At 44.7% G+C, this 12,457-nt stretch overlaps 1 long non-coding RNA gene across 1 annotated transcript in view; it reads right to left on the reverse strand.

Annotated features, from left to right (window-relative positions):
• Nucleotides 1-1,232: 1,232 nt before the first annotated feature.
• Nucleotides 1,233-12,457, reverse strand: part of LOC115031083 — a 23,755-nt gene continuing 12,530 nt past the window's right edge. Inside the window, exons 2-3 of the long non-coding RNA XR_003836651.1 lie at nt 1,833-1,916; nt 1,233-1,486 (exon numbers count right to left, since the gene is read on the reverse strand). This is a non-coding gene — a long non-coding RNA (uncharacterized LOC115031083). The remainder of the gene's footprint in view (nt 1,487-1,832; nt 1,917-12,457) is intronic.

Below are 12,457 nucleotides of genomic sequence, written 5' to 3' on the forward strand. Positions count from 1 at the left end.
AACACAGCCGGTAGGTGTGAAGTTGGAATTAATTTTCCTCTGAAGGTCAAGTGTATTAATGAGCTCTTGGCTGGTTCTGGTTGGTGTTCCTTTTTGCTCTTTTTGCAAGAAGAAGAAAATGGGGGAGATGGGGTGCCATTTCCTAGAGCTCTGCTGTCCTTTCTTCAGAGGACATGGCCTCTTTTCAGAGGCACAGTAGACCCGGTGGGCAGACATCTGGGCTCAGCGACTACCTGCCCTGAGGACCTCAATTCCCACTACATTTGGAGATGTAGCACTTGACAGAGTTAGTGTTCAAGAATAATTCATTTAAGTAGATGAAAATTGAGGAAACCAAGTGGGTTGTATTGCACCTTCTGCTGCTCATGTGTGATTAGTAATGTCTGCCAAATCAGTTATCACTGTCTGCCTAGGGCATAATCTAGGGCATGTTGTCACAGAATTTGGAAATGACCTCATGGCATGTTAGCTGACAAGTAGTATCATGAGTTCACAACACTGTTAGTTGACATGGTAGATTCATGACATCACATATGTTAGATTTATGACATCATGTATGTTAGCTCACAGGGTGGATTCATGACCTCATGTATGTTAGCTGACACATTAGATTCATGATATCTTGCATGTGAGCTGACGTGATCGATTCATTCGCATGTTACCTGATATCATGGCCTCGCTCCATTTGTTCTTTGAGACATGGACTTGTAGTCTCCACGCAGGACTTCAAGTTCGTGATTCAGCTCTCTGCACCTACCTATCTGTACACCTAGCCACATTCCGCCCTGTGCAAGTACTGTCCTTCCCAGTGACATCCCACAGCTCAGTGATGCCCTTAAAGGCAACACGTGTGCACTTTGGGGCAAAGTCACATCTCAAACAAAAGTTCAGTGTTTGGTTGTTGCCCTACTGGGCATGATACAGTTGAGACCAGATCCTCAAAGGCCTTATGTATGATGGGTTCATGCACATGAGAACCAGAGCTGAAGAATGGTGTGTGTGTCTGTGTTAGATACATGTCTTAGCCTTTACATCATCCACAAAAGATCTGCCAAGAGAGGCCCATACACCAAGACGCCAACATGAAAACAGCTCCCTTCCCCGAGAAGGCCTCCAAAACACCAGTGACCAAATAAGTAGATTATATTTTAAAAGGACGTTGTAAATCCAACCCCCATTAAAATAAAGGGGAGGAGAGGTCGCCCCCCCATCTGATGTTCATTACCGTTTTCATAGAGTTGCGTGGCTGGAGAAGGCCAGGGCTTAGCAAAATAAATTCTGCAAAGAGAATGAAGTCTTCTCTCTAAGCTTGGGGGATTTGGCAGAGATAAAATTCCACTCCTCTGTCTCAGTGAAGCCCCAGCAATTGCTTTGCAAGTGGGGCATCTTCTCAGGTCCATCCTCCACAGCCCATTCATCTGTTGCCATCTCCCAAACCGAAGGATTTGTGATCAGAAACAGCTGGGGGCCCCTCCCGATCCTGCACCTGAAGAGGAAGAAAAGCCCATGAGGGAGCCTGGCCTTCTTACAGCTTAACAGGTCCCCAGGAAGATACCCGCCTGGGAATTTAGATGCCTCTGTGTGCCAGCTTAAACCTGAGATGGGAGTTTCTGTATATTGCTAATAGCTAATCCAAGATGGCTCCCCTCCCACGTTCTCCAATATGGTCAGATCATGACAGCTGGAGTCACTGAGACTGTACTCCACCACATCCTGGTTCTGCGGTCTGACTTTGAAGTGTTTGCCACAGGCTGCTGGGTGGAGTCCCCCCTTTCCAGCTGGTGGGGCTATTTGAGGGAGGTTTGGGGAACGTTTTAGGAGGTGGGACCTACCTGGAGAAAATAGGATCCTGCAGATGGGTCCTTAGGAGTCTCTTCTCCTTTTCTGCTTCCTGAAACTCACCCCTGGCTTTCCATCTGCCAGAGGAAAAAGAGGCTCTGCTGCAACACACTCCCACAACCATAGTGTTCTTCCCATGTGCGAGGAACCAAACCACTGCACACTGTTCCTGCCCTGCTTTTGCCACAGAGATGAGAAAGGTCATCGACCCTCTCGTGTGGTTCACTTTGTTTCTTCACTGAGCAAGCCAACTTAGTGAGTAGCACCCTGTACCAGCACTGCAATAAACAAAGCAATGCCCCTGCCTCATGGAGCAGACAGTCTCAGGCTTTGTCTGCTCCCTCCATTTGCTGGTGTAAGGAGCTCTTCCTGCTTCAGGGTCGAACTCAACGAACATCTCAGACTACATCTGTTTACCCCAAATCATTCTGTCACAGACCCTCAGGAAAAAAAAAAAAAAACAGTTATGTCCTGCTTAGCCATTCCTTCCCCAGTGACTCTTGTGCATGGGATGTTCCGTCTGGTGCATACCTGGTCAGGAGCTGATATGCCAACCTAGGTACAGACAGCTTGCATTGGGGAGTGGATGCTAGAGGGCCTAAATGAGTGGATCTGAAGCATTTGTGTGAACTCAGATAAGTGGCTTAGCTTCTCTGGCCTCTTGTTGCTGTTCTGCACAGTGGGAACCACACTTGCATGTACTGCAGAGGGTCTCTTTGAACACTAAGGGACGTATCTGGACAATCTGCTACGTAGACCAATAGCTAGGGTATAGCAAGGGTTCCAATAGATCAGCCTCTAGTCATAGTGTATTGAGCATTTTTTGGTTTTGTTGTTGTTGTTGTTCTGTTTTGTGTTTTGTTTTGTTTTGTTTTGTTTTGTTTTGTTTTGTTTTGTATTGTTTCAAGACAGGGTTTCTCTGTATAGCCCTGGCTGTCCTGGAATTCATTCTGTAGATCAGGCTGGCCTCAAACTCAGAAATCTGCCTGCCTCTGCCTCCCAAGTGCAGGGATTAAAGGCGTGTGCCACCACTGCCCGGCTTGAGCACAGTTTTTAAGAAAGATTTTTTTCCCTCTTGATTAATGGGGAGGGGGCATCTGCTGAGTATTTTGTGACAGAGATGAGAAAGGTCACTAGCATCTCCAGTGGTTCATTTCTGCATTTGTTCAGTGAGCAAGCATTTGGTGAGCAGCATCCTGTGCCAGCACTGGGGGCACAGCAGTAAACAAAGTAATGCCCCTGCCTCATGGAGGAGACAGCCCCAGACTTTGTCGACTCCCTACCTGCTTTGTCTACCCTGGGCTCTCACACAGGGCGTGGGCGTGGGCATGGGAAGGTAGTTGCTCATGGATATTATACGAGGTTGTAAGATTCTCCCTGGAGTTGGAGGGACAACTAGATGTGCACCACCTGATAAAGTGTGTGGGGACTTGAACTTTGGTCCTTCACAAGAACAGTGGGTACTCTTACCCGAGGAGCCATCACTTCAAGCTCTTATTAAGTAAATATTGATTGAGTGTGGTGACCAGCACCGTTTGCCATCACCAGTGTCTGGGTCTCTTTTCCATGCTAAGAAGAGACACATCCAGACCCTTTTGCATTTGAGGAAGGGTAAGATGTAGGCTGTGACCAATCAGTATGGACAGAAGTGAGAATGGAGCTGTCTAGAAGAGGCTCAAGCCAACTGACACTCCTGGAAAGCACTCTCTACAAGGGATTGAGCTGCCCTGTGCTCCAACTTCCCAGCTTTGGTGAGCTGTCATTCATGCTAGTGTGGGCTCTGGTGATGTAACTGTCTTTGAGTCACTTCTGCTCATGTAAGTAAGCTCAACAAAACTCATTAGTTCACCAATTTGGACATGTGATTGGAAAATCATAGCTTTGATCTGTTGTGGTCTTCCTTTCTGAGGTGAGCAAGTGTGTGTGTGTGTGTGTGTGTGTGTGTGTGTGTGTGTGTGTGTTGTCTCCCTAGAAAAAGCCTGTCACCCAGCAGCTGCACAAACCACGGGCTTCCAGCACGTGCCAATCTGATGGACGAGAGTCAGCATTTGAGTTCCCCTTTTTCAAATGGGTCAAGCTGACAACCTAGAATCTTAATGTGGATTCTCTTCCCAATGCTTACCAATAAGAGAGAGAGAGAGAGAGAGAGAGAGAGAGAGAGAGAGAGAGAGAGAGAGAGAGAGATTCTTTTCATCCTTTTCTTCGAGTACAAGCAAGGGATTCCCAGTCAGAAGGTATCCTTTGGGACTGTCCGTTTTATTGGTTGAAACGTCCGCACATGTGTATAGTGTGCATTGAGCAAATCACACACACCCTCTCCTCTCTGATCCTTTCCATATTCTCTCCATCACTTCATGCACTGTTTTGTTTAGTTTTGTTTTCCTAAGCCCACTAAGTGGCATGGTGCTGCTGCGCTACGCATGTGTGTGTGTGGACAACCTATAGGGTCCTCATCCCTGATGAAAACTGGCATTCCTCCTTTCCTGGTTGCCTCCAGTTGTCAATATTTCAACCCAGCAGTGGGATTTTATGACTCCCTTTCCTCTCTGTGCTAGGATTTGGGCTGGCTTGATCCTGTATAGGTTTTGTGCACAAAGCATCTGCAGACGCTGGGAGTTACGTGTACAAAGGAAAGTCCTGTTCTCCACAGTCCTCCCAAACCTCCGGCTGTTGCAACTTTTCTGTGAACATCTTAGTTGCTTCTCTATTGCTGAGATAAGACATCACGTCCAAGGCAACTTATAGAAAAAAATTTTATCGGCTTCTTACAATTTCATGGCCGGGAGCATGTTAGCAGACAGGCAGGCCTGACATTTGAGTCACAGCTAAGACCTCACATCTTGAGAAAGAATCACCAGGCGATGAAAGCTAACTGAGAGTAGTGTGGGCTTTCAAAACCTCAAAACCCATGCCCCCCACATACCTCCTCCATCAAGGCCACACCTCTTACTCCTTCCCAAACAGCTATAGACCAAGCATTCAACTATATGAGCGGGATGGGAGGGGGGGTGAAGGGGTGGGCATTTTCCTTTAAACCACCACATTCAATGCCCTGGCCCCCATAGACTAGTAGCCATCTCATAATGTAAAATGCATTTATTCCAACTTCAAAAGTCCCCATACTCCTTCATAGTCTCACTGCTATTTAAAAGTCCGAAGTATTTCCTGAGACTCAAGGCCATCTCTTAATTATAACTCCCTGAAAAATCAAAAGTAAATAAATAAATAAGTAGATAAATAAACAAATAAATTATATATTTTCAACATACAATGGCACGGAATATACATTATAATTCCCAAAGTGGAGGAATCGGGGGAAACAGTGAGGAAATTCCAGATCAAACAAGACTGAAACCCAACAGAGCAAACTGTGAATCCTGTAGCTTCGTGTCTGACGTCAGAATGCTTAGATGTGGTTCTCCTCCTCCTCCAGCTGTGCTGTCTGCAGCACCTCTTAATATCGGAGGCATGGCTTGTAGCTTGGGATCCACATGTCTACACTGGGTTCTTGATGGGACCGTGAGGCCTGAGTGGAGACTACAGATGCCTCCTCAGTGTCTGAAAACATCAGTTGGAACTGGGTGAGAGCATGGACCAAGGGGCCAGGACCTTAAACAGAAAAATAATACCTGCTTACATAAAACAAAGAGAGGGATACACACAAATCATTGCAGAGGGTTATTTGACCTTCTTAGAAACTTTAATTGCTGGTAATGGGTAGCCTGTTGGCTGGTATTTTATTAGCACTAATAGATTTTTACAGGACGTTTCTCACTCCACTCTCCAAGAGCCTCAGGAATTCATTAAATATTTAGAGGTAGTGCTCAGAGTTGTTCAGTTAAAGATGCCCCTTCTGATGAGGTTTCCCGCAAGTTAGAGACCCGGAGAAAGGAGGCCAGCGCTGGATGGATGCTCGCTGTCAGTCTGGGCAATCACAATCAAGAATGTTGACTGAGTGCTTGCTGCGTGCTGAGCACTGTGCTCAGCAATTTGTATCTGCGTGTTAAAAATAAAGGGGCTCAAGAGATGGCTCAGCATGTAAAGGCACTTTGCAGTCAAGAACGAAGACCTGAATTCAATTCCCCTAGGATGCACATGATAGAAAAAGAGAACTGACTCTCACAAGTCATCCTCTGACCTCCACATGTGCACTGTGGTACACTCATGGGCATGCACACATGATAGAGAGAGAGAGAGAGAGAGAGAGAGAGAGAGAGAGAGAGAGAGAGAGAGAGAATTATCGCTAGATACATAAATAGATACATAGAGAGATAGAATAATAGATACATAGATACATAGATATGTAGATAGAATAATAGATAGATAGATAGATAGATAGATAGATAGAATAATAGATTCAGACATGCATAGATATATGGATAAGATAAATAGATACAGAATTGCATAGATACATAGATAAATACATAGATAGATAGATGATACATACATACATACATACATACATACATACATACTTGGGTGGGGTCGCTGGGTGGGTGGGTGTGTGGATAGACACACAGACAGATAGATAGATGTTAATATAAAACCAGGGATTCCATGGTCTCTGATACTTACTCATTTAAGGGGGAAACTAAGACTTCAATTTCAAAGGTAGTAGGGATGGAGCAGTGGAAAAGGAGTGGAGGAATGCTGGTCATGAGGAATTGACCTGACGAGGGCTCCCCCAAAGGTGTTTCTGGTTAACTGTGTGGCCTTGAGCAGGTTATCAAACCTTCCTGAGCTGTAGCTTCATCTTTAAACTAAAGAGATTAATTCTTCATTTGGCAGGCGAGGGGATGAAGTCACAGGTCAGAGTACACCAAAGGGAGAAAGATGAACATTCAGTTTCCAATTAGAGGTGCTGTTTAGGGAGTTTATGTGTCCATTGGGAAGTGGAGCCTTGCTGGGGGAAGCACACCACTTGGGGTCGGCTTTAACTGTTTACACCATGTTTACTTTACTCTTCCTGCTTCCTATTTGTGGTTGAAGATGTGATTGCTCATCTTTCTGCCTCCACTGTCTGTTGCCATGGTTCCCCTAGCAGGGTGGACTCTCCCTCTAGAATCCTAAGGTGAATTAAACTCTCTCTTCATTTTGGTTTGTGGTGTTTTGTCATAGCAGCACAGCACAGTTGGAGTGGTGCATGCATGCAGATGCAAATGCTGGGGCGGGGAGGGGGGAGGGGCATGTCTCAGATGTGAAGACAATGAAGGAGCTGGGTGACAGGTACAGCACAGAAAAGCCCCTTCTTCTACCCCTCCTTCACCCTTCCTTTATGTCATACTCCCTCTTCCTTTCTTCCTCCTTCCTTCCTTCCAAGAGCCAACAGGTGATTACTCACAACCTGTGGCTGTCTAGTGTTTCACTGACTCAATTTATGCATATGGAACATCCTGGCATGTTGCTATAGACAAAGAATGCACCACAGCAAATGTGATGAAGTGAAGATGATGAAGATACAATCAGGCTATACTATTTGCACATGTGGTATATAACATCACAACAACAAAAAAAGGAAAACCATTACAGAGAAACAAGGTTTTATTATTAATATACCAATATCAAATTAATGAGCAAAAAAGTAACAGGGGAAGTGCATCAGCAACCATAGAATGTGCCTATTTGTTTTTGCTATTACTCATGATTAGAAATAATTGATTTTATCTCCTGTTCTCTTACGCATGGATACTTTTCAGCCTATATGTAAAATTGTAACAACTAATGACCTTTCCTTGGAGGCGCTTTCCCCACTTTCAACATTTATTCTACAAGCGTTTCTTGAACTAGTACTATATAGCACATGCTAGCTGCTGGGGTAACAGTACTGGACAGGGTCCATTTTATAACCCCTCTAGATTTGTCAGTCTTATATATGTGTGGGAGAGAGATACCACATTAGCACACATAAGTATTGTCGCATGGTAGTAAGAGCTGTGGGAAAATATAAATTGTGGACTTGGGTGAATGATGGAAGGTAATTTTAAATGAGAAAATTCAGAAAAAAATTCATTAATGGGTGACTTTTAAGTCAACATCCAAAGGAAGAGCTGGTCAGCTGAAATAACAAACTCAAGGACTGCTGGAGCCAAACCTGGTGTTTGTGTGTCTGCAATCTCATCTACTTGGAAGGTTAAAGCAATAGAGTGCAGGTTTGTGGCCTGTCTTGGCAATGGTGTCTATCTCAAAATGTCAAAGGGGGCTGGGGACGCATCTTGGAGATGGAGGGATGGCTTCCCTCCACAAGACCTTTTGTCTAATCCCCTCCCCAAAGACTGTCAGAATAAGATGAGTGTATTTGAAAACCGTAAGTTCAGGAACCTACAGATGAGTACATCACAGAGAAAAAGAAAAGGAGACAGGGTTGGAAGACGCTGAGGGAAATGCCTACCAGCAGTGTTGGGCGGTGAGCCTCATTTGCCCATTGTCTGTGATATCCTCATCTGAAAGCCTCTTCGTGTTCCCCGAAAGAATGAAAGCCAACCGAGTCTGCTAACTTAATGAACTATGAAGTTTATTTGGCTCTAGAAATTAGTTCCCTAATGGTGTCAAGGACTTGAAGAATTCACAAAGAGGCAGGGGCACTTTAGAGTTTATGAAGAAACACGGGAGATACTTAAATTTTGTGGGCTACCATGCAAAACTCATCTTTTGAAGTGCCCATTTCAACAATAAGTTAGGTCACATTTGTTTTGCTCCGGATTCACTTTCTCTCATAGGTATGTAGTCATTACTGCTTTCTTTGGATAGAATTGTATAACTCACTTCACCGTCATGATGTTCAAAGTGGGTCTCTGCCATTTAATTGGTGTGTTTAGGCCACTTATACTTAGTGCAATTATTTTCATATCATGAGATTTGAGTCTGACACTTTGTTGCAGCTATTCTACCTGTTGCCTCTGCTTTTTACTCCTGGTTTTCTTTCCCTGTCTTCTTGTAGACCATTTAACTTTTTTTTTTAAATTCCACCTTCACATATCTATGTTATTTTCGAGGGATCTCTGTATAAATATTTATTGTTTCCTCCAGGCATGAATACATATTATTTCTTTGTATATAGAATTTATAGTTGTTAGGTCTTTTCTTTACAAATGTGACAGTTCTTTATGTCTTCCACAATTTTTGATTTTTAGAAGTCTGCATCAGTTGGGTATCCCCACTCCCACCCCAGTGCATAAGAAGTAGATTCTACCTGGCTGTTTTAATTCTTTGTTTGTGTGTGCATTTAAGTATTATAAGATTGACAACAACGTGTCTGTAGGTACATCGTTATATTATTTATGTTTGAGGCTCACTGTATTTCTTCAGGTTTTGGGAATTCCTTTCCTGGGCCACTACCCAGCTCTTATAAGTCCCCCAAATATTATTCTGCTAAAGTCCAACTTGAGAAGACAATGAGTCTGTTAGGCCTCTCTATGGAGCATTATGAGGGAGTACTCTCTGAAGTATAGGTGACATCAGAACAGCCATACCCAGAAAGCCTCACCCCAACATGGATCGAGCCTTCCCCTAGCTTCATAGAGTCTTCCCTTCAGTTAAATATCAATAGTCTATATACTACAGTACCTTTGGGGATCCTGAGACCAACGGCTATTAGGATTAGAGCTACAATATAACTGAGCAGGAGGAACAGCTAGAATCTTAGGATCCAGTTACCTGTCACATCCACACCCTTTGTGAGGAACATCAACAGTCAACTGGCTCAACCTGGGGGAGGGGAGTTCTTGCAAATAATTATAGCTGTTCTGATGAAGATGTCCCTTGGTTGTTAACTCTTCAAAAGCAGAGTTTACAACACTCAAAAACATAGATTTGCATCATTTTCCAAACTGATGGGATTTGTCCTCTGTTAGTTTGTTCAAAAAAATTATTTTCAATTTCATGCTCTCCTCTGGAACTTTGAATGAACCTGACATTAGATTTCTGTTGTTGTTGTTGTTGTTGTTGTTATCTAGAAGGTTCTCAACACTTTATTCCTTCTTGGAAAAATCTCTCTGTTGTTTAGATTGCCTCTGTGGACTTGCCTTCAAGGCCCCTGCTTCTTTATGCCCACAGAACCCGTCCCTTGGGCTTTTTGCTCAGGGTAGTATTTTTTTTTTTACCACCACTCAATTCCCATCCAGCTCATTTCCCGGTCTTCTATCTCTTTCCTGAACCTTCCATTGCTTCCTTCACATCAAGTAACTTCCCAGGGTTTGTGTCCTCTTGGGCTTGACATCTGTTGGTTGTCGTTTCCTATTTGACTTGAGATTCTCCTGCTTTGGGTATCGGGAGCAATTCTGTGCTACACTCTAGACATTTTTAGTAGAAAGTTGTACATCTGCAGTTCTAATTTCAATCTCCTGTTTTTTTGCAAGTAGCCAAACTGCTTAGGTTCTGGCTGACTTCTGTGCGCTCCGGTTTGAACAGCGATTGAATTTTCAAATCCTTGGCAACACAGTATCCTGTGTGCTACCTAGAGGCCAATAGGAAGCCTGGGTGGTATGTTCTTCTATAGCTTAATTCTCAGAGATTGCTCCCCCACCTTCCTCCCCTGTGACTCTGATTTCATTCATGGTTTGTTTGAGAGCATGCCAAGGACTTCATACAGACTTGGTTAGTTTCTTTCATACTTCAGGCAGATGGTTGAAGAAGCCCTGTGGATGGCTCTCTCCTCTCTATAATTCTTGCCTCATTTCATCCTCCATTAGGGCAAGGAGGATCCGCCATGTTTGCTGCCACTTGGGGGCAGTTAAGGAGGTCTCTGTTGTGCAGAGAGAGACATGGGGCAGAGAAGGTCAACAGGGCTCCAGGCCAAAGCAGGACTTGGTGAGCAGGGAGAAAAAGATGCCCTATGTTTGTGTCTCTTTAGCATCCTTCTCTGTTTCCAAGAGGAGGATTGTAGTCTCATACAGTTCTCTTTGACTTGAGCACTAGAGTCAGGTAGCATGGACTTCTGATCTCTCCCTGGCCTTTAGCTGAGAAGTTACCTTTCCTTTCCTTTCCCTTTGTTCCCCTTCCTTGGAGCATGCATGAGCGTGTGTGCATGTGCGTGTGCGTGTGTGCATGTGCGTGTGCATGTGCACACGTGTGTGTGCTAGTATATGCATGTACATTGTACGTGTATGCATATGCGTGGGTGTGCGTGTGAACGTGAGAATATGTGTGCCTGTGCATGTGGGTGCTCCTGTGAGTGTGTGTGCACATGTGCATGTGTGTGTGTGTTCATGTGTGCATGTGCTGGTATGTGCATGTGCATGTGTGTGTATGTGTTTGCCTGTATGTGTGTGTATGTGCTTATGTGCATTTGTGTGTGTGTGTGCATGTGTGTGCGTGTGTGTGTGTGTGTAGATTCACATTGTTTCTGAGCTGGGGCTATACTAATGTCTAAATTAGCATCTATAAGAAACTGCAGCTTCACGTCTGTCACCCTGCACCCCTGCTCTCAGTGTGGTTTCAGATGCGTAGTCACAGGGTCCAGCTGCTTAGTAGGAGTAACTGAGCAGCGAAGCAAACTGTCCCTTTGCCCCACTCCAGTCCCCGAGAGAATCCCACACCTGGAGATACCTACATGTAAAAAAAAACCCCACAACAACAACAAAACAAAACAATGTCTCAAGAAAATCCTCAGCGTGGCAGTCACAAACCTGAGTCCAAGTTTGGGAAGTCACGTGGTGTCCCAGCTAAACCTACCTCCTTAATGTGGATTCTGCTTAAAGGTGGCACTGCAGCCATTCTTTTTTTCTTTCTTTCCACCTATGTGTGTCCCATTCCCCCTCCCCAGACAATGCCAGCTTGGTAGATCATAAATAGTGAAGTACCTTTCTGGTGTTAACAGCCTAGTGAATGGAATTATTAGCTGCTTCCTGGAAATAATTACCCGGGCACTAAAATCACTGTGAAGTTTGAAAGTTTGGGCTCCCCCAAATGCGGAAGGAGGACCTATGTAAACCCAGAAGTAGTGGATTAACCCAGAGAGAGTGGGGAGGGCTGACCAGGCACCTTCCAGAGTGTGGGCAGAGGAGGGGAAGGAGGAGGAGACACTGAAGAACACTGAAGACCCCATGCTGTCGTGCTGGTCCATTACAAAAAGAATCCACTTTCAACTCAGCTTTGTTAACACAAAGCTTTTTATCTAAGGGGCTCAGAGAGCTTTGTTACAGGTAAATATTCTTGTCTCCTGCAGAGAATAGAAGAGATCAGGGTCCAGGAGATTAGCGGAGTTAAGGTCATATAGAGGCAAAGTGGAGACTGACAGAGTTGGCCCCGTAATGTGGTCCGCTGACTATTGTATCAGCCTAAGACGCCTGGTGTGGAGGGCAAGGGTCCAGGAGGAGACAGGAGCTGGCCAGAGAGCAGTGTGTCTTAACTGAGTGTCATCACAGAAGGGACTGGGGGTGGGGTTGGGGGTAGCGGCTGTTAAGTATGGTCTCTTTTGTTACCCAGACCTCATGAGGAGAGTCTGGATGTCAGCAACTTGCAGGGTTTGCACTGACCGATTTAAAAAAGAAAAAAAAAAGAAGATGAAGAGGAAGAGGAAGATAAGGATGAGGATCAGGGAGGGGGAGGAAGAGGAGGAGGAGAAGGAGGAGAAGGAGAAAAGGAGAAGGAGAAGGAGGAGAAGAAGGAGGAGGAGGAGGAG

This window comes from Mus caroli, chromosome 5, assembly GCF_900094665.2.
Source record: "Mus caroli chromosome 5, CAROLI_EIJ_v1.1, whole genome shotgun sequence".
Lineage (NCBI taxonomy): Eukaryota > Metazoa > Chordata > Mammalia > Rodentia > Muridae > Mus > Mus caroli.